This window comes from Anser anser (genome assembly GCF_964211835.1).
Source record: "Anser anser genome assembly, chromosome: 6".
Classification (NCBI taxonomy): Eukaryota; Metazoa; Chordata; class Aves; order Anseriformes; family Anatidae; genus Anser; species Anser anser.
This window is the reverse complement of record NC_139726.1, coordinates 22,341,659-22,364,375: the sequence shown is the minus strand read 5'-3', so window position 1 is coordinate 22,364,375 and position 22,717 is coordinate 22,341,659. Positions and strand designations below refer to the sequence as shown.

Sequence of the window (22,717 nt, the reverse complement as noted above, 5' to 3'; positions counted from 1 at the left end):
TGATAACCTTATTGCAATGGTATTTACCAGCACTGCTGGAGTATGGGATCTGCCATTTCTTCTATTCTGAATTGTTGTGCATGGCTGTAAAAAGTGCCCAGGGCTGAAATATGTTTCGGAGGTCGTCAAGGAGGAAACAAAGTGTTTTTTTTACTAATTTTTCTGAAATTTTGCAAATCAATTCGAAGTTGGAGAAGTTCCAAACCTAAATGCACATTATTATGGATTCAAATGGATAACATGGTTCCTGGTAGGTCCAAGTTTCTCATAGTGTCTTGCAGGAAATTACACAACTCTCTTTTGTTTTCCTTTATATTTTCTTTAGCCTGGAGAAAGGAGGTTTCAAAATGGCCATTTAATAATCCCCTGGAAGAATAACCTTTGCAGCACTCCTATTTTATAACGTAAGGACTATGAAAACCTGTACTTGGATGGATTATAACAGAATCCTGTCTATTGACTTAGAGTTTATGATTAAGTCGCTAATCTGGCTTCCAGCTTCACTTGTATTTGTTTGGAATGACAGGAGTCCTTTTCAGTGATCGTCACAGATTTCTCTTTTCACCAGCTTTTCCTCAGAGGTAATTGCAGCTGTACACAAGCCATTCAGTCTCCAGGAGAGGACAAAATGTATTTTAATGTCCATGAGTGCACAGTTACCTCAGAGGTGAAGGTATTGTTGTGGAATAATAGGAAACGCTCCCTCTGCTCGGATGAAACAGTGCCTGACAAGATTAGGAAGCAAGAGATCTTGCTGATTTTTTTATTTTTTAACTTTTATTTTTAATGAACAAACTATTGTTTAGTTTGTCTAAATGCAAGTTGATCTAAGTTTGAAATCAAATGACAAAAACTAAATGTTTCTAAAATGTCAGGTAGATTTTTACACACTAATCCACTGATTTGCATGCAGACGTGATTTATAATTTTAGTTATACGTCTTGTTCAGTTGTCCACTATGGTGGTTACATAGAGGAGTAATTTCTTGGGCATAAAGTCACTTTATATTGGTGTAGATGTAAACCACACAGTAAATTATTTAAAGTAGCAATACTGCAACACTATTTACTGAATATGTATTCCAGGTAATTTTCCAGAGATGTTCAAGTGAGAGCTCTATTTTTTGCATTAATATTGCCAGATGAGCAATTCCATTAAAAGATCCTGTTTAGTTTGTAATCATTGATTATACTAAAGCAGGGAAATCATGTATACTTTTGCTTTCAGTTCCATGGAGTGTCAAATTCTTACCTTCACCGAATTCTCTTTGAGGTTCTTGAGACATATGTGTCCTCAAAGAAAGCAGGAATGCATTTTATGACTGTAAGAAAGAAATACCTGCTTACCTCAGGCTTGAAATGTAGTTCTTTCTTACTACTTTCAACCTTCTTTTCTTTCTTACTACTTTCAACCTTCTCATCAGTTAATGCTACTGAAAAGGTATTGTGTAGAAAATAAACTGGTTCATAGTTTTGGAAATGTATACATTTGAAACATGTTCTAAGCTTTGAAAACAAAACAAAAATCAAAATCATGAAATTTAAGCAGGTATTCTTTCCCTATAACAAACAGAATTCTAGCACTAAGAACAAAGAATATAAATCCTCTCAAATTTCAGCATCAGTAGGTTTCAAATGTTGAAACTGATATTGTTGCATTTGTATACCATACATATTTATAAATATTCGCCTGCTGATGAGTTTGAAACCTTCCTTTAATTTTCAGTTGCCTCAGGCTTCGCTTAGAACGTTATAGAAGCTGTTTGTTTATTTTTTTTAATTTTATAGACAAGTATTAAAGATTGGATGAAAACTCCATAGAAACAAATAAATGTTGAACACATGGAGATGGAGCTCAGAAGATTTGCAAATGTGATCATTTCCCTAATGAACGGTGTTTTGCTACTTGAAATAATCTCTCCTGTTCTGAGTACTCTGCATTATGTAGGAGCCTGCAGCTTGTTAAATTCCCTTCATTAGAGGGTTTTTGAACTCAAAGGAGTTCAAAAATTGGGGAAACAAGTATTACAGGATTGAACTCCCAAATCGCAAAGTACTTCTGAAAATATCCTTCTGAATTCAGTTTTTCTTCAGTAACCAGGAAATTACCCAGCTGGCTTTCACATGAGATTCAGAAGCCCATCTCCAAGATGCATTCACTAGCCTGCTTCCTTCTTTTTCTTCATTCCTTCTGTCATTGTGTTCACATCTATCTATCTGCTGCATAAGAAATTAAGACCTGTCAAAGCACTGTGTACCTGGGATGTGCCTGTTGCTTTTGAATTAATGGTTAAGAGTCTGAAAATGTTTGAAGTTTAAGAAATTAAACCTTAAAACTCAGAACCCAGCAGTTAGGAACACAATAGTGTTTGGTTTCTGGCTTTGCAATCTGGGTGGATGAAAGAAAAAGTCCAACTTCAGCTTTCATCATTATTTGTATATGTGAGCAGGTATCACCATAATTTAAGGCTTGCAGTATAACATATATTTAGGTAATTGTTCTTGGGCAGAAAGTGTTTTGGAGAGTAATCTGCTTCATGCTAATCTGTTTTCCATTCTTTCTGTGTAGCCTAAAAACATAATGATGGATATTTGTGCAAATGCAAGTATTCAATGGTAAACAAATTCTAAATTCGATATCATTACATTATGTCTGTATGACATCTTCACCTTTTCTCTAAGTAACAACAGAATGACACCATCAGCTAGTCTCAGTAATTTCAGAAACTCAGCATCATAATGACTAGTCCACAGTAGCTCTACTACCTCTAACTGAAAACAAACATTGCAATTTATATGCATAGATCCAAAATTTAATGCATTTTAAAGGTAATATATATAGGGTAATACCAGTTGCTAGTTTGCTTTTAATACCGTTGGTCCAACTAGAAAACACTCCAGTTTGATTTTGGTGACATCCAGATGTCACCAGTTTGCAGAAGAATGGAACTGCACGGTCATTTCTGGGATCAGGAACCTGAATTCTGTTCACCAGCTGTAGTGCTGTACTGCTGGTGTGTCATGTTGTGTTCAACTTCCCTCTCTGCTGACATTCAGGATAACTATGTTGCTCAGCAAAGTGCTTTGAAATTTGAAGATGATCTCAAAGCAATTGCTTATATTAATAAAATACATTGAAATAGGTTTTTATCACTATTGTTTTATTATAGACATGCTTCTCTGTTCTCATAATTAAGGTAGAGAATCATCTGGAAACTAAAAGGCCAAATAGATGAAATGATTACTTTTTTTTCTACCTAATGCAATAGGTAGAAAAATGCAATACCTATCTATAGTTCTTGGTGTCACTGAATTCAGACACTGTTGAGGTCAGTGAAAGTTTGGTGATGAATTCAGTGTAGTGATGACTTCAACACAGTGATTTACAAGTACTAAAATAATTCTGAGATATTTCTTTGGCTAATGAGAAGGCCAATAGCTCATGAGGTAGACTGTGCTTTTGAGCAAGCTCAGTAGCTGCCAGATAAAGAAGTGCAGAATGAACATTTATTGTATAATATATATATAATATACTCACCACTGCTTATGTATTGTGTATTCTTGTACTGTTACATGCAGCTTCTTCAGGATTCTTTGTCTACAGACTCTTTTTACATAGAAGTCCCCAGGCCAGATCCACAGGCAATTCTTGTCTTCCTACCTATAAATTCAATCTCCTTATAATAAAAATAATTAATACAGTATAGCTTTTTGTTTCTCTCATCATCTTTCTCTTGCTTTTGTCACACCAAGATACCTGCAGCCAAAGACAAAAAGAAAGATTGGTGCAGATTGGGCTAAAATTAAATCATCTTTAGGACGAAAATTTCTCTTTGACTTATTGCACAAGGATCAGCTTAAGTATTTAAATATTATATACAGTGTGGGGTAACATCAAAAGTGAAATTTAAGAATGTCTCAGTAGTCAGAACAATTTCCAGTTGCTGGGGAGACACAGTGGCCAAGATCTACTTGCGGGAGAATATTGAATGTGAGTCTATCATATGATTTTGTTCGAATGCAACTCCCTTTCAGCCCCAAGTGTTTGAACAAAAGCTGTGTGTTGAATTTTACATAAACTCTTTATAGATTTTGGTTTCTGCAAGAAAAGCGTTCCTGCTGTATATCTGGATATCTCTTAATCTTTATAAAAGTAAGAAATATATTTACGTACCCTGTGGACAGGAATGTGCTATTATCTCCATTTCACAGCAAAGAACCAAAAAGAGGTTCTGTGACTCATCAAAGGTCACCTGCAGAACTTTTGTGAGAGAGCAAATCTTTCAAGTCTTGAGCCAGAGCTCTTAACTTTGGACTATCCTTTCTTGGAAACAGGTCCTCTATTTCTAATTACAATTCTTTTGTCACCAGTGTAATGAGTTCATTTCAGATCCTGTAGATAACGTTAGTAACTTATCAAGAAAATGTGTAATTTTCAAGGAACTTCATACTTAAGAATTAACAGACCAAGAATGTTTTGAAGAATGTTTTGCAGAATTGAAAGATGGCCAATACTGTGGCTTAAAATAATATGAGTTCATCTGGAGAAAATATGTCCTTACTGGTGAACCATTTACCAACAGAATGATTTTGTTATATACACACTTCAGACTTAAAACAGAAAGATAGAAGCAACTTTTTCTTATTTTGAAGACTGGCCAGCTGTGCATATGTACTGAAATGGTTTAACTTATTTCAGTGAAATAAGAATTGTTCTAGTTCCGAGAGCCATTTTGCACATCAGTACTTAAGGCTCATACACGCTTTGGAAACACAGAGGACTTTAAAACAATGAAAATACTTTCAATTTTACAGTATCTTCCTTCTGGTGATCTCAAACACCTGTGTAGACGTTAAGGTTGCATAGAAAGTTTGCAGTCATAGAAAGCAGAGTAATGACCCTGTTCGGTTGTGGTTTCATTTGTCATTACAATGGTGATATTTCTAAGGATATTTCTAACATTAAAACTGTAATATTTCCAAGTGTATTTCTAAGAAGTGCTGTATTAAATTTCTTTACTCAGGATTTATCAGAAAGACTCAGCAACGCATTTGGAATCTGTGAGTCTTCTTCTGCTTCCTCTTTGAGGTAGCTTTACTGAAAATCATTTTTAAGGGAAGTCACTCAAAGTAGGAAAACTTTTCATCCTAGATTATTGTGTTCTTTAATTGTTGTGTTTAACCAAATGAAAATTATTCTAACTCCAGCTTTCTTCAATGGCTATCAACAGATTGCAAAGTAGTGAAATTATTTGACAATGTTTCTGACCTTGCATTTGATGAGAATATGAATCTGGCAATTATATATACTTTTCAAAGCCCTCTATTTTGTGAAGAACAGTTCTGATTACTGAGCAGTGTGTTTTCCTGCCTAATATTCTGCTGAATTAGAAAGGTATGAGGCAAATAATTTTAGAAACCACGGACCCTCTGTCTGGACCACACTATCTGTGGCTTCTAATAGGAGAAGCTCCACCAATCCTGAGGTCAAAGCCAGAACCAGGGGAACTTGAAGGAAAATGTAAGTCTTCGTTGTGAATCCCATTATCCCTGGACTGCTTACCAGTTGTATGAAGTGTTGTTCTTTCTCTCTCTCCCTGAGGCTCACTCAAGTGTATTTGTATGCAAAGATGATGGGAAGCTAATTTGTCAAAGCTAGGTTAGTTATCTCAGAATGTAAAGACTCGTCTTTCTAATTTAAAGTATCCTCACACACTTGAAATAAAATAACTTACCAAGTGTGAGGAGGCAATGTAACCAAATCCACCCAGGTTTAGGAGTGGGTACTGAGGTTTAGGCTGAATTGCTTTGCAGTGGCCTGACATGCAGCCCTGCCTCCTGGGAGGAGCAGGAAGAGTTTGGGGAATCAAAACAATTAGTCAAATATTTTTTCTATTGGGGAAAAAATGACACTTAAGGTAAGCTTTCTGTTGGGAAAAGCAAGACAGAACATAATGTTGGATTAAAAATAGCAGTTGATTTGCTCACATTATTACTGTGGAGTTGCATGAGGCAGAGGTTACAGCGATCAGGTAGCTCTGCTCATGCTGTGGATACCCCACAGCCTGTACAAGAAAGTGGAGTGATTAATTTTTATTTCCCACTCCTCTACAATGGGACCTGTGTCTCTGGGACTATATATCCCATGACATACCGCATTGTCTTCCTGTAATTCAGCCAGTGACACCAATAATAACGATGCTCCACAATTACACAGTGATGTGCAATCTGAAACAAAGGCTTCCTAGAAATGTGAGCCATGGAGGATGAAAACTTAACTTAGGACACTGCAGCTGGATGTGGAGATTAATATTAATGACGAATTTAAAGTTTTGACCTTTACAGGTGGCTTTTAAAAAAAAAATCTCCAAGAGGTTTTCTGATTTAACTATTACTTGCTGTTCAGAAAAAAACAATATCAGATTATCCTACCACCACATGGAGATTTCGTATTTATTCACTTGAAATTGGGGATAGAAGAGGAAAGAAGAATGAATAAAAAAGAAAGCCCTTCCTCTTCCACAAAAGGAACTTCGTATTCTTTGGGAGAGCCTACTCTCTATTTCTCTTAAGCACCTGATAGCCCTCCTTTCTTCCCTATTCTCCTTTCTCAACAGTGCGCTCAAGCATCTGATCTGTAGACTGAGTTTTAGAGATCCTGAGAGGAAACCTACTAAAGTCTCACCTCATTTTTCTCCCGGACTCCTGCCCCAGTAACTTCAGTCAGTCACTTACACACAGCTCTCATACTTTTGTCTGAAGCCAAGTAGCAAAGTAGCGGAAAAAGGTGGATAGGTTGGATTTTACATTTTGGATTTTTTATTTTTCATAATAAATAGCTAATTTAATGTTTTCAGTAAAATTCAGGTCTAAAAAAATAATAAAATTCAAGTCTTATCCATACACAACTGCAGGTCAGTCGGCTGTAGTGTCATCTTTGCCATGCTGCTCAGCTAGTGATTTTGACCTTGGCGTGAATGGATCATTCACTCAAGTGATGAGAGTTAATTTAGTCTTCGTAATAGCCCAGAGCTCAACCTTTTCAGAGCTGCGATTGTTTCAGTGATGCCAAATTATATGCAATCACTGAGTAATATGAACAGTGATCCACTGCTGTGTCTTTGGATGTAGGCCACCACAATCATTCTTTTCATACTGGTAAGGAACACAGGCTATAAATCCAGTCACTGCTGTACATTGCAAAATGTATAAGCCGTGTTACCTGTGTAGTGAATGTACTGAGAGAAAGCAAAATTTTAGGGATTTTACCCCTTTTTTGGTTCTGTAGCTGTTTTCTCCCTTGAGGATCTGAGTTCCAGTCTAGGTGTAACTTCGATCAATTTCTGTCTCTCAGGTTCATAAACTTTTATACCTCTGTAGTCAGAGTTTAGGGAGGGAGGAATGATTCAAGACAAGCATACCAAAACCCAGTGATTTTCGTCCTGCTCTCTGTAAATTCATGGGAGTTTCACAGGCTGCTTTACAAGGATAATGAAGAAAGCAGATAAGCACTAGCAGATCATGGTGTATTTGACAAGATAGAGGACTTCCACAGTGTAACTAACTCAAACTTGGAGCCTGGAAATAGGATGTAGGTTGGTCTGTCTCTGGGGCACTGAAATGCTGTCATCTGGCCTGCAGAGACTTAAGGTCTCTGTGTCTTGTTTTTTTGAAAGCAGGTTTGGCAAGACTGATCTTCAGAAGCAACAAGACAAAGTCTGTAATGTTCATAACATTTTGTAATGGCTTTCCTATACATTGTATCTCTATGATTTTAAGGAAAATAGTATTTACATTGGATAGAAAATTGGCTAAGGCATTTAGAAGAAACTCTGTTTAACTTTCCAGCAAAAGAAAATCACAGATGATGTAGCATCACATAGGATAAACTACAAAATCAGTGTTTATTTGACAATTCAACCGAAGTGTTTTGACGGATATTGAATTTTGGAGAGCTGAGGATGTTGAAGTTTCCTTTGAGAGTCCAGAGGAATAGTTTGAAATCATCTGAAAGACTGCAACCACAAGTAGATATGTGAACTTCCTATAGAAATGCATAAATAAATAAATAAGGGTAATTTTAGGCGAAGACAAGTTTTTTTTGTATAAGTTGGATCTGTGACATCTTAATGGTTAAGAAAATTAGTCCATTTGATGCTGTTTGGTCTACTATGGATGTGTGTTTAAGTCCTGTTTCTTGCATTAGTGTGAACTTTTCTCCACTGGCAAAGCTGGGATTCTGTATGAGTCAGCTTTGCAAAATCATGGTCTTGATATTGTTTGGAAGGCCCTGTCAGAAAGGTATGTCTTGGAACTGTTTATTAAAAAAAAAAAAAAAAGGCAGATTTGTGCTTGTTGTTATTTTAGTAGCAAGTAGACTTTAGAAGGACTGTTCCAGTCAAAAATATAATTTTAAAAAAAAATCTTTACTGTTATTAGTCAGAAGCGTCACTTTTCTACTAAGATGTCTGGATGCCTTGGGAATAAAACTGATCCTTAGGGACTGCCTGTGGTTTCCAGTGCCATGAAAGCAGGCACTCTGGGACACCTTTTCAGTGTCACCATTCCCATTAGTATAGGGAACTACAATGCAGTCTGGTGAAGGAGATTGTTCAGGGATTCATTGGATGGTTTGGTTAACTTGCTTTTCCTGTTCCTCTGACACAAAAAGCAGGCATTGTGTCCCTGCAATCAGGCTCCAAATAATGTTTTTTGTTTTTTGTTTTTTTTTAATCTGCATTTGCTGTAGTAAACATGGCTTTCATTGTGACTATTTTGGAATTGGTATTCTTAAGTATGCATGTAATGCTTTAAAGATCTAGTAGCTTTAGCATGCTTGTGAGGATGCAGTACAAGTGCACTTTCAGACTAGTATTTATCAGTTCTGAGATTAAGTTCTGGGCACCAGCTGAAAAGTGTATTTTTGTTATTAAAGAGTCAAATTAAAATTGTAAGAAAACAACACCATTATTAGTTTGCAAAAGTTATTTGCTTTGATTAAAAGCACCAATAAATGTGTCTTGGTTCTATAACTGCTCCATTTAGCACTTGACATATAGTAGTTTTTGTTTTTTTTTCCCACAGTATAATATCTCCATTGAAATATAATTATTTTGCAGATTGCTCAACTGAATGCCCTTATAAACATGCTGTTAGGGGAACTCACCCCTGGTGATCATCAGAACATCATGACAACATGCACAATTGATGTACATGCAAGGGATGTTGTAGCCACGCTTATAGCACAGAAGGTAATTTGTTACAGAGCAATTACACTAATGCATTTTTAAAAGCATAAAATAAAGAATAATTTCATTTGTTGAAAAGATATTCTGGTAGCTTATGTATGGCAATGACAGACTATTTTGATTCAATCCATTTTTGTCCTTTTATATTTTTTGCTTTAGAGTCAGATAATTACATTTACCAGTTAAAGAATTACCCTTTAAAATATATAGATGTTTTGTCCAAATGTTTAAAGAAATCCATTAAAAAAGTGTGCTGTAATGTGACAGCAGGTTTCTCATTAATTTGCCTCCAATTACTGATCTGCTCACAATTAATATAAAACCTCACATTTATTACAGATAGCTTGAAAGTTTAATACGTACAAAATATAAAACAGCAATTGTGTTATGTTTCCAGACAGCATTACATCATTCTTTTTCTTTTTTTTAACCTATGTTTTATTTCCCTATCAATTTCTGAGGTGGAGTCTGTGCAGCTAACTCTTTCCATGCCTGATTTCAGCACTGCTGGGGCCTATTTATAGTAATTTGCTTCTCCATCTTCAGACCGTGACCACCCAGACAGGAAGGAGGTGGTGGGGGACACCATGAGATGTCTGCTCCCTTATGCATGGTTAGGCAGGTGAGAGAGAGCTCTTGTATCTTCCACTCCTCCTGCCTGCAACCAGCTTCAGGCAAGGGATAGCTCTGACAGCCAGAGCAGGCACTGAGCCCCCAGTGTGAATGGGCAGCTTTATTCCAGATTTAGACACCTAGAGCTTTCCCATTTCTACGTGAGAAGTAACAAGGGAGAAGAAGAGAACTGTGTCAAATACGAATTGTTTATGTAGCACATATCCATTCATCTGTCCTATATAGCCTGTCATCCTTCCATTTATTGCATCTTAACATGTTTACTCACAGTGAAATTCACCCTTTGGCAATGTGTAGCTGCCAAGAGCAAGGATTGCCCCCCTCTCTGTTTCTAGACACCGTACATCCCTATGATGGTAAGGAGTTCAGTGTGACAATGCTTTGCTTTATTATAAATAATAATTTTGCTGTAGGCCAGACAAACACTATTGAGGTTTCTCAGAAATCCAGGCTTTGCATAAATGACCTAAATAAAGAGTACAGGAAGTAGTCCACAATAAACCTTTGAAAGGAAAAAATTGTTTTACTTGAAAGAATAAAATAGAAAAAAAGCATGAAACCTCCTTATCCAGGACAATGGTTTCTTAGCCTTGTTAACTGGTATTCTGTAAATCAGTTTAAAAAACAAAAACAAAACAAAAAAAACCACCAACAACAAAAAAAGAAAACTCTTACAGTTGCTGAGCAAAATCCATTCTACTGAGCATAATCACTTTGTTGTGGTGTGATGCATAATAGCAGTTGCATCGAAAATTTGCAGCAATTTAAAATATTCTTTTCACTGGAATTGTTTATCCACATTGCCAAAGCCTTTAAGAAAGTACTGATGTTTTTCATATTGTCAGGAGCAGCTGTTTCTATCTGCTGTGACTGTCTAACCGCTAACTAGGCAGATGGCACACAGTAGCTGAGGTGTGTCTGTTGTATACAGGACCAACTTTTCTGGCTTATAGGAAGCACAGCTGCCATGCTATTATGATGGTGATGATCCTTATGTATTTCAGACATTGGAGGCCTTATATAGAGCTGCATGCTTTGAAGGGGTGATTATGGTCCTTAGTACACTGAATAAGTACTTAAATAATCAAACTGACAAGCTGTGTGGAAATATGGAATCCTTATTAATTAGAATGTTGGGTAGGGATCAGGGTGGGGGGGCTCTATAAGGATTAAGTAAAATTATTTGCCACAGATACAACTGCCTCTATATATTCTAGTATGTAAAGGTCAATAAAGAGTACTACTGGATACAAATAGGTTTATGAATGAATAATGAATGAAATGTATTTTACATCATTAAAGCTTGTCAGTTATTTAAAGAAATGGTGAAGAAATACTGGACACTTAAAACAAGATAAAACCTCATATTTTTGCCTCAGTTGGCAAAAGTCCAGGAATCTTTTTCCTTAGACTATAGAACTCAGCAACCTTCTTTCCCTATGTCTCACTTGTAGTAATTAAAATATTAATCTCTATTTTTTCTTCTAAATAACTGAAATAACTGCTTCCCTCAACATTCTTTTGTACTGGGATATAGTACAAGAAAGCTGGAGGGGGTACTAAGGTGTGGCTGAGACCTAAGGAAGCAATGAAATGCTGACCAGATGCTGCATTTCCTGTTGATTTGAGGCGTTAGTTCATTAGACCACTAATCAAAACCATGTGCTCTGCTAACAAACCATTTCATCCCCTGAGTGCTGGAGCAGGCACATGCTGTTCCCAACTAATTAGGACCTGCTTCAAGTCAATGAAGAGTCTCTAGTTGGCTTCTGTAAGTGGTGGAAGAGGTTGTCTGAGAATGGGAGTCCTTGTTATTGTTTCTTCGCATAGCTTAGCAGAAGTTATTTTAGCCATAAACATGGAATCGCTGTATCTTGTTAGTGTTTCCATCATGTTAATATTGTCAGCTTGAAGAATTTCCTTTATAAACTATTGCAGTCCTGTTACAGAGTTTAAAAACAATAAAGTTAATGGGGCATAGTCAGGTGGTTGTGCATAGGTGTTTGTGGTTCAGAAGCCCCATTGCTAGCCTTTCTTGTCTAAAGAAAGAGATTAAGGTATTGAGCAGGTGTGGATATTAATTCATCACTTTAGCCCTAAATTCAGAGTTGTAATTTGCTTGAAATGCAGAGCAGGCAATGCTGTATCAGTAGTGCTTATGTTGCAACACTACTCTGTGTATAGCAAAAATGTCTGTCTCCAAAGCTTATGGTGAGGTTTGTTTTCCATGGCAGTAGAAATGACTTTTCAAATAGCTGCAACCATAAACGTATAAACATGGGATGAGCGTTACTCTGGCAGAATATGTTTCCTTCTTCATTATTGATAAATTTTTGGTGAGCTTGAATAGGAAGCTGTGGTGGGTAATTTCTTTTAAATGCTGGTCCTCTTAATTTAAAGGAGGAGATAGCTTAATGTAATGCTATCGCTCTCCAAATGTAACTTCATAATTTTAGAAATAAAGGAAAAATAACTTCTTTGCACAAGATTCAAACAAAGGATGAGAAAATACAGGAAAGTTTTGGTCACTTAGGTTTCACCAAATGGTAAGGGGAAGATATGATCAATTATATCTTTGTAAAGCTCTGGGATCAATGTGTCGGAGAGGTGTACAAGAACAAACAAAGGAGGATGACTCATGGAGCGGAAGACAGAAAGACAGAGCATCTTGATCAGGAAAGGACAAAGGAAATAGCCTGATTCCTCAGAAGCCAAGGGTTGGCAGACCTGCAAGCAAAGTACAAGGTGAGCAGTTTACAGCAATAACAAGAAATACTGCAGGGTTAGAGGATCATGTGGAGATGGTCACAGAAGAAAGCAGAAGTACTGCAGTGCTAAGGGAAAAGGTTTTCAGAAAGTCACAGATATCAGAAAGTACATGGAAGACAATCACAAAGGTGCAGAAGATGAAGATCAAGGGCGGAGAAAAGGACTAATGAGCCTGGGAGATTTAGAGCAAGCAAGGAGACCCACTGGTGCCTGCTAGCATGGGAGATGAAAGAACACAGATTGATAAATAGGAGAAGGGATTTCTTCAAGCAAGTGAAAAATATCAGTGGGTAGGAAGTCTGCCTTGACTGAGGCAGGAAAAGGTCGGTGGGGCAAACTAATGGCTTTTAGAACAGGGAAATTGGTGAGAATTTTTCAGGAGCATTTACATGTAAGAAAAGAAGAGAAATTCCTAATTTCTTGTATTTGGAGAGAATGCTGGCCTATGCTGTTCCTGCATAAGGCAGCTTTGCAGTTGGAAATTGGGGAAACAGGACTACAGATGGAATTAAGGAAAGAAACATCTAGATTTTGTACAAGGCTCAAAGGTGCATGCATGGTGGGAATTATTTCATGCAGCACCACAATCAAAATGATGCTGTTCTTGCCCTTTCCTGCTCTCCCTTCTCTAATTTTGGTTCATATTTAGTGATCGCAACTGAATATAGGATCAGATTGCACTTAGAACATCTTCATTTTACATATGTGAAATATTTTGTAATTCTGTTCATGATATTGAGTGCCCTTTTGTGGATCTTGAAAGTAATTCTTACTCAGGTCAACTGCAAAATACAGAGGAAAACTACCAGCATGAGATACCATCTGCTCCACCTTGCGCTATTTAAAAAGGTGAGGCTACTTGTGCGCTAGCTAAAGAAAAGAAGTCAGAAGTCTGATAAAACTTTTATTTACCTGATAACATAGTTTCTGTCTTCTGACTTGAGATGCTCTACCATTCTAACCAAACAAAAACATCTTACATTTACATTAATTTATCTTGATCATCTCACCTTTGCTAAAAATGGTATCAACCCTAATTACTGAAGGAAATGTGATCCAGAACATGCTCTCACTTATCTTGAAGTCAGTGCTTTTAAGTAGATCAAAACAAGGAGGCCTGATTTTTAATGGTTGGCCTTCCACTTTGTTGAGAGCTATGAAGCAACGTCCTCCTATTGAAGTGGAATGTGGGGAGAAGGGAAAGGTTTTAAAGGAGCTCAGGTCTCCAAATGGATGCAGAGCCGTCAAGGCAAAAGTACCTGGTTATTTTTTTGTTTTTAATATTCTCTTTTTAGAGATATGACAGACTAGATGACTAGGCACTTTTTGCTTAGACACTTTTGTACTGTTCATTAGTAGCTTCTGAAACAAGATCTCCTTTTAGTCATGTTTCAGGTTCTCTTCTCTCACGGTGATAGGCAGTGAGGACTCTTTTTCACTCATACCTGATTGAATGAAGCCCCTTGAATAGTTTCTGCACCTACCTGGGGAGTTCAGATTTTTTTTAAATGGAAACAGAATTTCAATATACAGTCAGATCTTAAGCTGGTGTAAATAGGAACCATGCAGAGTTAGGGATGCTTAGGTTCTTGACTCAAATCCTTACTTTTTAAGGAATTATGTTTTTCTTCATCTGTGATCTTCTGAAAAGTCAAAGGAAATCATGGAAAACAACTTTAAAGAATAGTTACAGTGCATTTTTCCCCATGTGAATCTATACGTAGCTTAAATTCACTCTGATTTTTGTTAAAGTGAGAATGTGAAATGTATGTATATGTGCCAGTGCTCACCAGTTCAGCATGAAAAAACCTCATTTTAGTGCCCTTTTCTTTTTCTCAAAGTCAATATTAAAGAAAAGGGCAGATCAAAGCAGAAATGGACATCCTGTTAATCAGGGCATAACTAAGAGCCGTGTATTGCAAATGTTCATCATTCTGGAATTTAACCCAGCAAAAAGAGTGAGCAAATGCTCAGTCTTACCCACCTTACTCCGGGAAACAACAACCCTGGGGGAAGAAAATAAAAAAAACACTTGCAAATTCAACCAGAGTAATTATCGTTTCTCTGAGGAAACCATCTATTTTGGCACTATGACTGCTCTGCGAACTGCTGCTCTGCTTTCTTCGGCTTCAAACTGCCAGAGTGTGTAGGGCTCTTCCTCAGGAAGTTGTCATGTTTCCTGCTGGGCCAGATGAGCCAGAATGTCAAAGGTGTCAGTCACTCACCCTTTCCTAGTGATTTTTTGTCATTCAGTAGTTACTTCAGTTTTCATTTTTTTCTTTTTGTGGGTGCAGACATATTAAGTTCAATTAAGTGCTAGACTTCCCTAAGAGTGTATACTAGGCTTCTTTGGCTGAAGTCTTATTTTTCAACTGATCAAAGTAGTGTTTTGCAGAAACTTCTGAAACGTTGACTGTGCTTGTGTGAAGTCACTCTTACTAGAGCAATTCTGAACACAATGAGCTGCATTTCAGTTCTTTCACTGCTTACTACTGGCACATTGTCAATCATAGTTGTTACTCCAAATTTACCATCTAAAGTAACAAACCATAGGAAAGAGTAGGCTGTGGCAGATAAATGATTTGTTTGGAGTTGTAGTGACTGACATCTCAATAGTTTTTTGTCCTTTTTTGCTGTGTTTCTCAAGCTAAGCAATCAGCAGAGTGAGACAGGAGCGCACAGAATCCATGTGCTGTATAGGTAGAAATGTTTAGAGTTTTCTCATTTCTCTTAATTTTATTTATGCAATGTAAGAAAATCTATGTAAAGCCAATGACTGTAGCATTCAGGAAATGTGTGATTGATGGATGGCAATTGCAACACTTTCACGTTTCTTAATTAACAAGTATTTATGTCATATACAGATGGCCTGTTTAACTGATTTTTTTTTTTGTAGAGATTACCGAACTATAAGTGTGCCACTGACTCTATCCTAGGATCAGCAGCTTGTGGGAGAATCATGGAATACTTACCAAAGTAGTGATGTGAAAAGAAGGGAAATGCTGATTCAGGACAGACTACAGGTCAGACCAAAAGGACACTCTTCTGTCTTTAGTGTCCTGGAGATGAATATTTAGAGGAAGTTTGAAAATTTACATACAAGATAACACTTGTCCAGTTTTGGAAAATGTTGTCATTGGTCATTGATGGTAAATTGTGGAGTCCCTTTGCAGCACCCCAAAGGCATACAGTATATATTGTGAAGCATGAGGATTGATATTCCTTATGAGTTTATGACCTACCTAGAGCTGCTGCAAATGTAGCGTGCAGTCACAGAACGGGCTCCTGAGGATCTTCAGAGCTAAGTAGACAGCGCTATGCAATGAAGGTATGGCTATTACACATAATATGTTGAGATATGCTAGACAAGTGGGACGGATCAGAGGAAAGCACCATGATACACACAGTAAGTGAAACTAGAGGACACAAGAGTGATGTCTTATATAAACACAAATAATTCAGAGACCAAAATGCTGATTAAATTCATCACTGGCCCTGTCCTAGAGTGATCATATTCTTTGTTTTGAATTTTAAATCAGACTGAATTATATAAAGTGGATTGTTAGCAAAAAGGGAAGAGTGGTGTTATATACAGTCCTGCCCTTGTCTGCTGATTTTTCCTTACATAATTAATTCAGGAATTGTCTGATTGACTAATTGTATACTCTTAATTTATATATCTGTTGTTGCTGATGAGATTATGTATGTTGCATTACTGTAAGAAGGGAGTTGGATCACTTCTGAATTTAAGGCAATGTAATAATTGATGTCCTTGTTTTACTGGGCTTGATATAAGTCATTACAATATTAGAACTGCTTTGACAGATGATGATTTACCTTGTTCTGCTAATTGTTTTTATTTCTAAAATTCTCAAACAAAATTAAGCAACCCTCTTGCTGGACTATTTTGTATTTTTCTGCCCCCATGAGATTAAAAATTGCTGTCATAAGTTGTGATATATGAAGGCTCACATCCATTAAATAAAAATGCAGGTATAGTTTTAGCAGAGAACCTTTGGTCAGATATAAAAGCAAATAATTTTATGGTGAAGTAAAGCTTATAGCACTAGAAGTATGCAAGAGGCATAAGACACCAGTAAATGAAGCGAGACGAAGGCAGAAAGACCACCATGGTCTTGTTCTGGGCTCCTCAGTACATGACAGATGTTGACGTACTGCAGCAAGCCCAGTAAAGGGCTTCAGGTGATTAAGGGCTTGGAGCATCTGACATATGATGAGAGGCTGAGAGAGCTGTGACTGTTCAATTTTGAGAAGAGAAGGCAAAACAATTAAGTGCCTTAAAAGACACAAAAAAAGCCCTCTTATGCAGAAAAATGCATAAACCCTAGACTATTCTAGGAAATGGTACACTGCTTATGTTACCTCACAGTGAATAAGTAAGATTCCTTTTGCCACCAGTCAGAAAAGATGAAATGTGCCATTAGAGTTTATCTACTGACAGGGTTATCCTTGTAACATATGTAGCAACTGAAGTACCTGTAACGTCTTCAGAAATCTCTGTGAATCAAAATGAACCATGTTTAGAACACGCCACAAAAAATCTGTCTTGGTATTCTGGGCCCTCATCACTGCAGTGGGGTCTTTGTCATTTTTACAAACACTAGTCTGAAGTATCTATAAAGGTTTATGCCAAACTGGAGCATGGGGATGCTTTTATGAACTCAGTTGCATTTCTGTGGATATGTTTTCTGTTGCAGCAGTTTACGTTAAGACACTGCAGGATGGTATTTGGCCAAGGAATAAAGGTAGATGAGGAATAGTGATTTTCAGGCTTACTTTTGTGTTATCCTATGGCACAATAACCTTTTTCTGATTTTTAGGTGAAACTACTGAATTGAAAATGGCAGATTTTCATAGTAACAAATCTAGAAAAAAAGAGATGTTTCAGAAAAAAACGAAAGCCCTTTTTTGGTGGGTATATAAAAAAAATCTTTTTTTCCCCTTTTTTCTGAATTATAGCATTAGGTCTTTAAGACCACTAACAAGAAATAGACGAAGGCTAGAGCCGAAGATCAAGAAACTTTCTTGGGGGCAGCTTGCTAGAAACACTTGAAACAAGACATTAAAGTCTAATGCCATATTCTATTGTAAAACAGATTTCAAAGAACTGTGAGGCATCTTATAGTATTAAGAATTTGAGCTTTGTGATAATGTATGGGAAAGGCAAAATTTTTCTTTAACTTAAATCTGGAAAATGTCTTCCTGCTTGAATATCTCAAATATTTGAATCGTCTAATAAATATGAATGCCACTAGGTAAAAGATGGGTTATAGTATTAAAGTATTACTGTTTTATTAGAGGATTTTTGTCTGAATATTCCACGGCAGATTTACCACAAATGTTCTTGTCTGTATATGCTAAATTCAGATTTTAGTGCCTTCTCTTTTCGTTGTATCATTCTTCTAGAAAAACACACACAGTTCCCTTTTTTAAAAATTGGCTTAGTATAAAATCAGTCTTTGGTGCTTATCAAATTCTAAGACATTTATGGTCTTTTAATCTAAGACAAGAAAATGCCTATTGATCTGTGAACTACTAATGAGGTTTTCTTAATCTTCTCTTTTTTATTGCTAGTATTAATTATTTGTTTCCTGTAGATTTTTAAGTCTGAAAATGTCAAAGTACAAAGATTACTATAAACCATCCGTATTGCTCATAGATATCTTGTTAATTGATATGATGTTGTCATTAAGCTGTTGACACTTTTGATTGATTGACAATTAGGCACAAATTCTCATAATCAACAACACAGAGGATGGTGGCAGTACAGCTCTGTCTCATATGCTCATGTTTTCTTTCCACCCTGCAGAGCTTACACAGTGGTGATTTCAGACTTCTGTGTGAAATAATGTTGACATCAGAGTAGTTACACATTCAAAGAGACTTGTGAGAAAGTTAATCTGGCTCTACACATTGTATCTAAATGGGTGCTGGAGGAAAAATTTTAACTTTCGCTGCTAATGCTACTGTTAAACAAGCACACTAAAGAATTTTGGGGGCAGGGCACTATCCATTTGAAATGGACTATAGAGAATTCCCAGCATATTCAGTAGCAAGAATGTGAGAAATACTCTTGGTATTGTACTTGAATGGCAGCAGCAGTAAGAAAGAAAGCAGACAAGTCATTAGTGTACACTCCTGCATGAGCTCAGGTCTTGATTATCTCTTTCCAGCGCCTTCAGAGAGTAGAGGAAAGAAGGCTGCTAAAAGACATGTCCTTTCTAAGAAAGCTGGGGTGCATAATTATATAGGTTTATCTGGCCTTTTCCAAAGGGACAAATGGCACCACTTCTCCAGTCCCTCTCCTTACTAGTTTTTCTGTTCTTCCCCTCTTCCTTAACTATCAATTTTAGTAAGTGTGATACTTCTAAATTCCTTCCTGGTGCAGAGTATCAAGCATGTCTGCCTGTGTGAGGGGACTGGGTCCCCCTTGCTTCCTGAGAGCAGCTGTGGAGAGTAAGAAGATTCTGCTCAGTTTCTCTATTTCTTATAGCAGCGTTCTTCTGATCTATGTGAGATGCAGTGTTTGGACCTACCAATCTGTATTTGGTAAAGCTTTGTGCCACATCTTTTCACCCGAGTGCTAGGGGCCAAATTCAGAGCAAGTATAATCAGATGCATCTCCTGACTAATTCAAGCTGTCCTGCTCACTGTAAGTTTGATTTTGACATAAGGCCACTGGCCTTATGACTGTATGAGTGCAAGTTTCCTATGCATGTGGCATTGCCTAATGCTCAGATGAGAACATCATGTCAGACATGTTTAATCATAACAGTGTTTATCCCTTTTACTCAGAATGTACCCCCTTCATGACAAATGTATGTAAATGCTGAGCTAAAAATAGCATTTGACAAGATAGCTGGGTATGTTTCATTTTATTAACACATTAGTCAACTTATTCTGCTCAAAGTAATATGTGAATAGTAGATACATATAGATTAGCATAATTTTTTCAGTCAACATTTGTTCTGTGAGTTTTTTGATTACATTATTTTAATTAAGCAGTAAGACATGACAAGCAGAGGATTTCATGGTGAGTATAGCGCGCCTCACAACATATTATAAGGCATGTGTCTGAAAGCTGGATGATTTTAACCATGCAAAATGTGCATTAATAATCACTGTAGACTGACTAAAGTGTCCTTTGCTTTCTTTAATGAAGTATATATTATCAAATAAAAGTGTCATTTACTGGTCATAGTCATCAGGGCCAAGTCTTTGCTCTTGGCCACTGAGAAGGCTCCATTCGTGCTCTAAAACCTTCTGTCCTGTCTCAGGGTTTAATGTGCTCATGACAGCACAGGAAAGCTTGTAAATATATTCAGGGCACATCATACTGTCTATAAGGGACATCACCTGTCCTCTCTGGAATCGCATAATGTAGTAGGTGTCACAAGTCAGAAATAATGAAGATAAATGAGATTATGGACCCAAGGAAAAATATGTATTTTCTAAATAATACCCACCAGTCAGGGAATAGGAAAGTGAAAATGTTCAATTTCTTTTTACTTGTCAACTGGAAAAACAGATAGGAATGCTTTGTGTGTAACTTATTTTGTATCTCATTGCATCAGTCGTATGATATGAAATAAGAAAATGCTGGAGATAACAAATGTCTGTTTAATTTCAAACAGTCATTGCATTTTTTTCTTTTGCATGTTCAATGATGGGTGCAAAGTAAGTTGGACTACTATGACCAGTATCTCAAAGTATTTAAATGTGTTGGTTGTAATTCTGTCCAGGAAATGAAAAGATGGAAGTAAACCTGGAGATATTATATAGGTGTGCTGGGTTTTGGTAATACTTCGTGAATACAGGAGCACATGATAATTTCTTGACCTATGAGTGTGTCATTGTTTTAACCTATTAATTCCCTGCTAAATCCTTGCTGTTTTGTAAAATGTTTCATTTCAGTTGTCATTTACTCACTATGGTTAATTAATTCTACTTATTTTTAATAATCATTTAACATTTTACTTGAGGTCCAGTAAAAGCAACCCCAAATAAGCACATGGTTGTCCAGCATTAAAGCAGCAGCAAATGACCAGGAATGTGCCATAGTATCAGTCTTTTTTGGGTATCATGGAAAGTCACCATGTGGTAAGAGAAAGGTGATGTCCTACCCTCCTTTCAGAACCAAATCTCTGGTAGACAAATTACCTTTATGAATATCATCTTTCCTCATCTTAGCGACCCAGTCTGAATAACTAGATGGAAGACAGCTTCAGAAGGTTCTGAGGTATCAGAAAAAGATCCTACTGGATCTTTTTTCATGTTTTTTTTTTTTTTTTTCAGCTCCTTTTTCATGTGTATGTTATGTTACCTGAATGTTCCTGTTTTTGTTTTTTTTTTTTTTATTCATGTTTCTTTAGGGCAAAACGATGAACTGCATTGTTGTATTACACAGCTGATTTGCTTATGTCGAATGTAAAGTGTTTAAGGAGAATCTTCTGGATATTCTAGGAGAAAAGGTTGGGCCTCAAGACTGGGGTAGGGAAAGACCAAGCATTAGTTTGGAATTGCCTAAATATAAATATTATAAGAAAGCTGACATGGTCTTTGTTTGAGGAGGAATCGACATCCAGGGTTTCAGAATGTATAATGTCACATGCTAAGACATGCTATGTGTTAACAAAGGAGGGGACTGAACCAGAATCTCAAGGCCAACGTCTTTGACAGACTGAAACGCTAGTGGAATGGAAATATGGTGGGTGGTTATTCTCAAGATCCAAATATATATGCTTCGAGTGATGTAAAAACTTGAGTATAATTACTTATTTCATTAATCTTCTGCCATTTGTTGGCATCTATGTCTTAAAGGTCCTGTTTGTAGACAACTCAGCTTTGAACCCAGTTAGTTTCTCGTATTAACCTTAGTAGTAGTGAGTGTGAATGCAAAATTAATATGTTTATACACACCTAAAGGTAATATAAATGTGATGAAATAGGGTTAAAACGCGTTGTGAAGTTTGATAAGCATTCATGCATTTTATCTGACTTGGGGCATTGAATCCATGGAAACATTGTCTTTTACACATCATTTTCTCATTCACAAAATTAAGTAATTACATCCTGGGAGAAATGCACTGGCATTGAATGTACGGTATCCAGACTATGTCACTACAGGTAGCAGATTGAATTTAACTAGCCATATGGGTTGTAATTGTCTGAGTATGATTAATTCATAATGTTTGTTAATTTTATGCCTTATAATATGGTTTGTTATTATAATGTAAGTCTTGTCTTTTCTGTCTTGGTTTTGATGAGAGCCCTCTGGGATTTTAATCTTGCTATTGATACGAACTAATGATGTCCTTATATTCGTGGGTGTAATCAATGGCTTGTTCCCCTTGCTGGAAGTTTCACGGAAAAGGGTTCTGAAGTTAGAACAGATGGTGTGTCAGTCCATTGCAGAACTCTGTTTGCAGCCTGAGGAAAACTTTATACTGAAGGTGGAAATAATGGTTTTCTGCTTAGCTTATTGTAAATTCTAAATGGGGTGATTGAAGACTGTAATGATCACTGTTGTTTGATGCCTGTGTTTCAACATCTGGCTAATGCCTTTACTAACTGTAACAGTAAGAAAAGGCACTATAGTGTTTCATACTTTTTTTTCATTAAATAGACTATACCATATGTGTATATATGTGTGTACACACACACAAATATATGTGCTTGATGTCTGCATATGAAAAAATATATATTTTATATCTCTAGATCAGTATCTATATTGATACCCAGTCTGCACAACAGTGAAATGAAATATTCCATAAAAATATAGCACTGTTCATGCCAGCACTGTACTTTTTTTGTGACCTGAGTTTGATTTCTACTTTAACAATTGGAATTATTTAAAGTCCCCTTTTATTTATTCTTGCTACAGACCCAATCCATTAACCCAATGTAAGTTTAAAAAAATAAAAATAAAAAAATATTGCTTTGTTTCACATGTAGGGTCTGAAGGAAGCACTAGTGAGACTGACTGCTCTTCTTTGTAAGGCAGGGTGAAGACCACCTTCTGCAAAGTGGTGGACTACATTACACCAA

General features: G+C 36.7%; 1 protein-coding gene across 2 annotated transcripts in view; it reads left to right on the top strand.

Moving 5' to 3' along the window:
* The window catches only part of LOC310901912 (uncharacterized protein), a 95,619-nt gene that overhangs the window by 44,527 nt on the left and 28,375 nt on the right, over positions 1 to 22,717 (top strand). The window contains exon 1 of one of the 2 annotated variants that reach the window (XR_014586276.1): positions 11,041 to 11,651. The gene's annotated coding sequence lies outside the window, so the exon portion shown is untranslated. Of the gene's footprint in view, positions 11,652 to 12,197; positions 12,626 to 22,717 lie in introns of those variants that run through there. The other variant, XR_014586277.1, reaches the window with a different exon arrangement.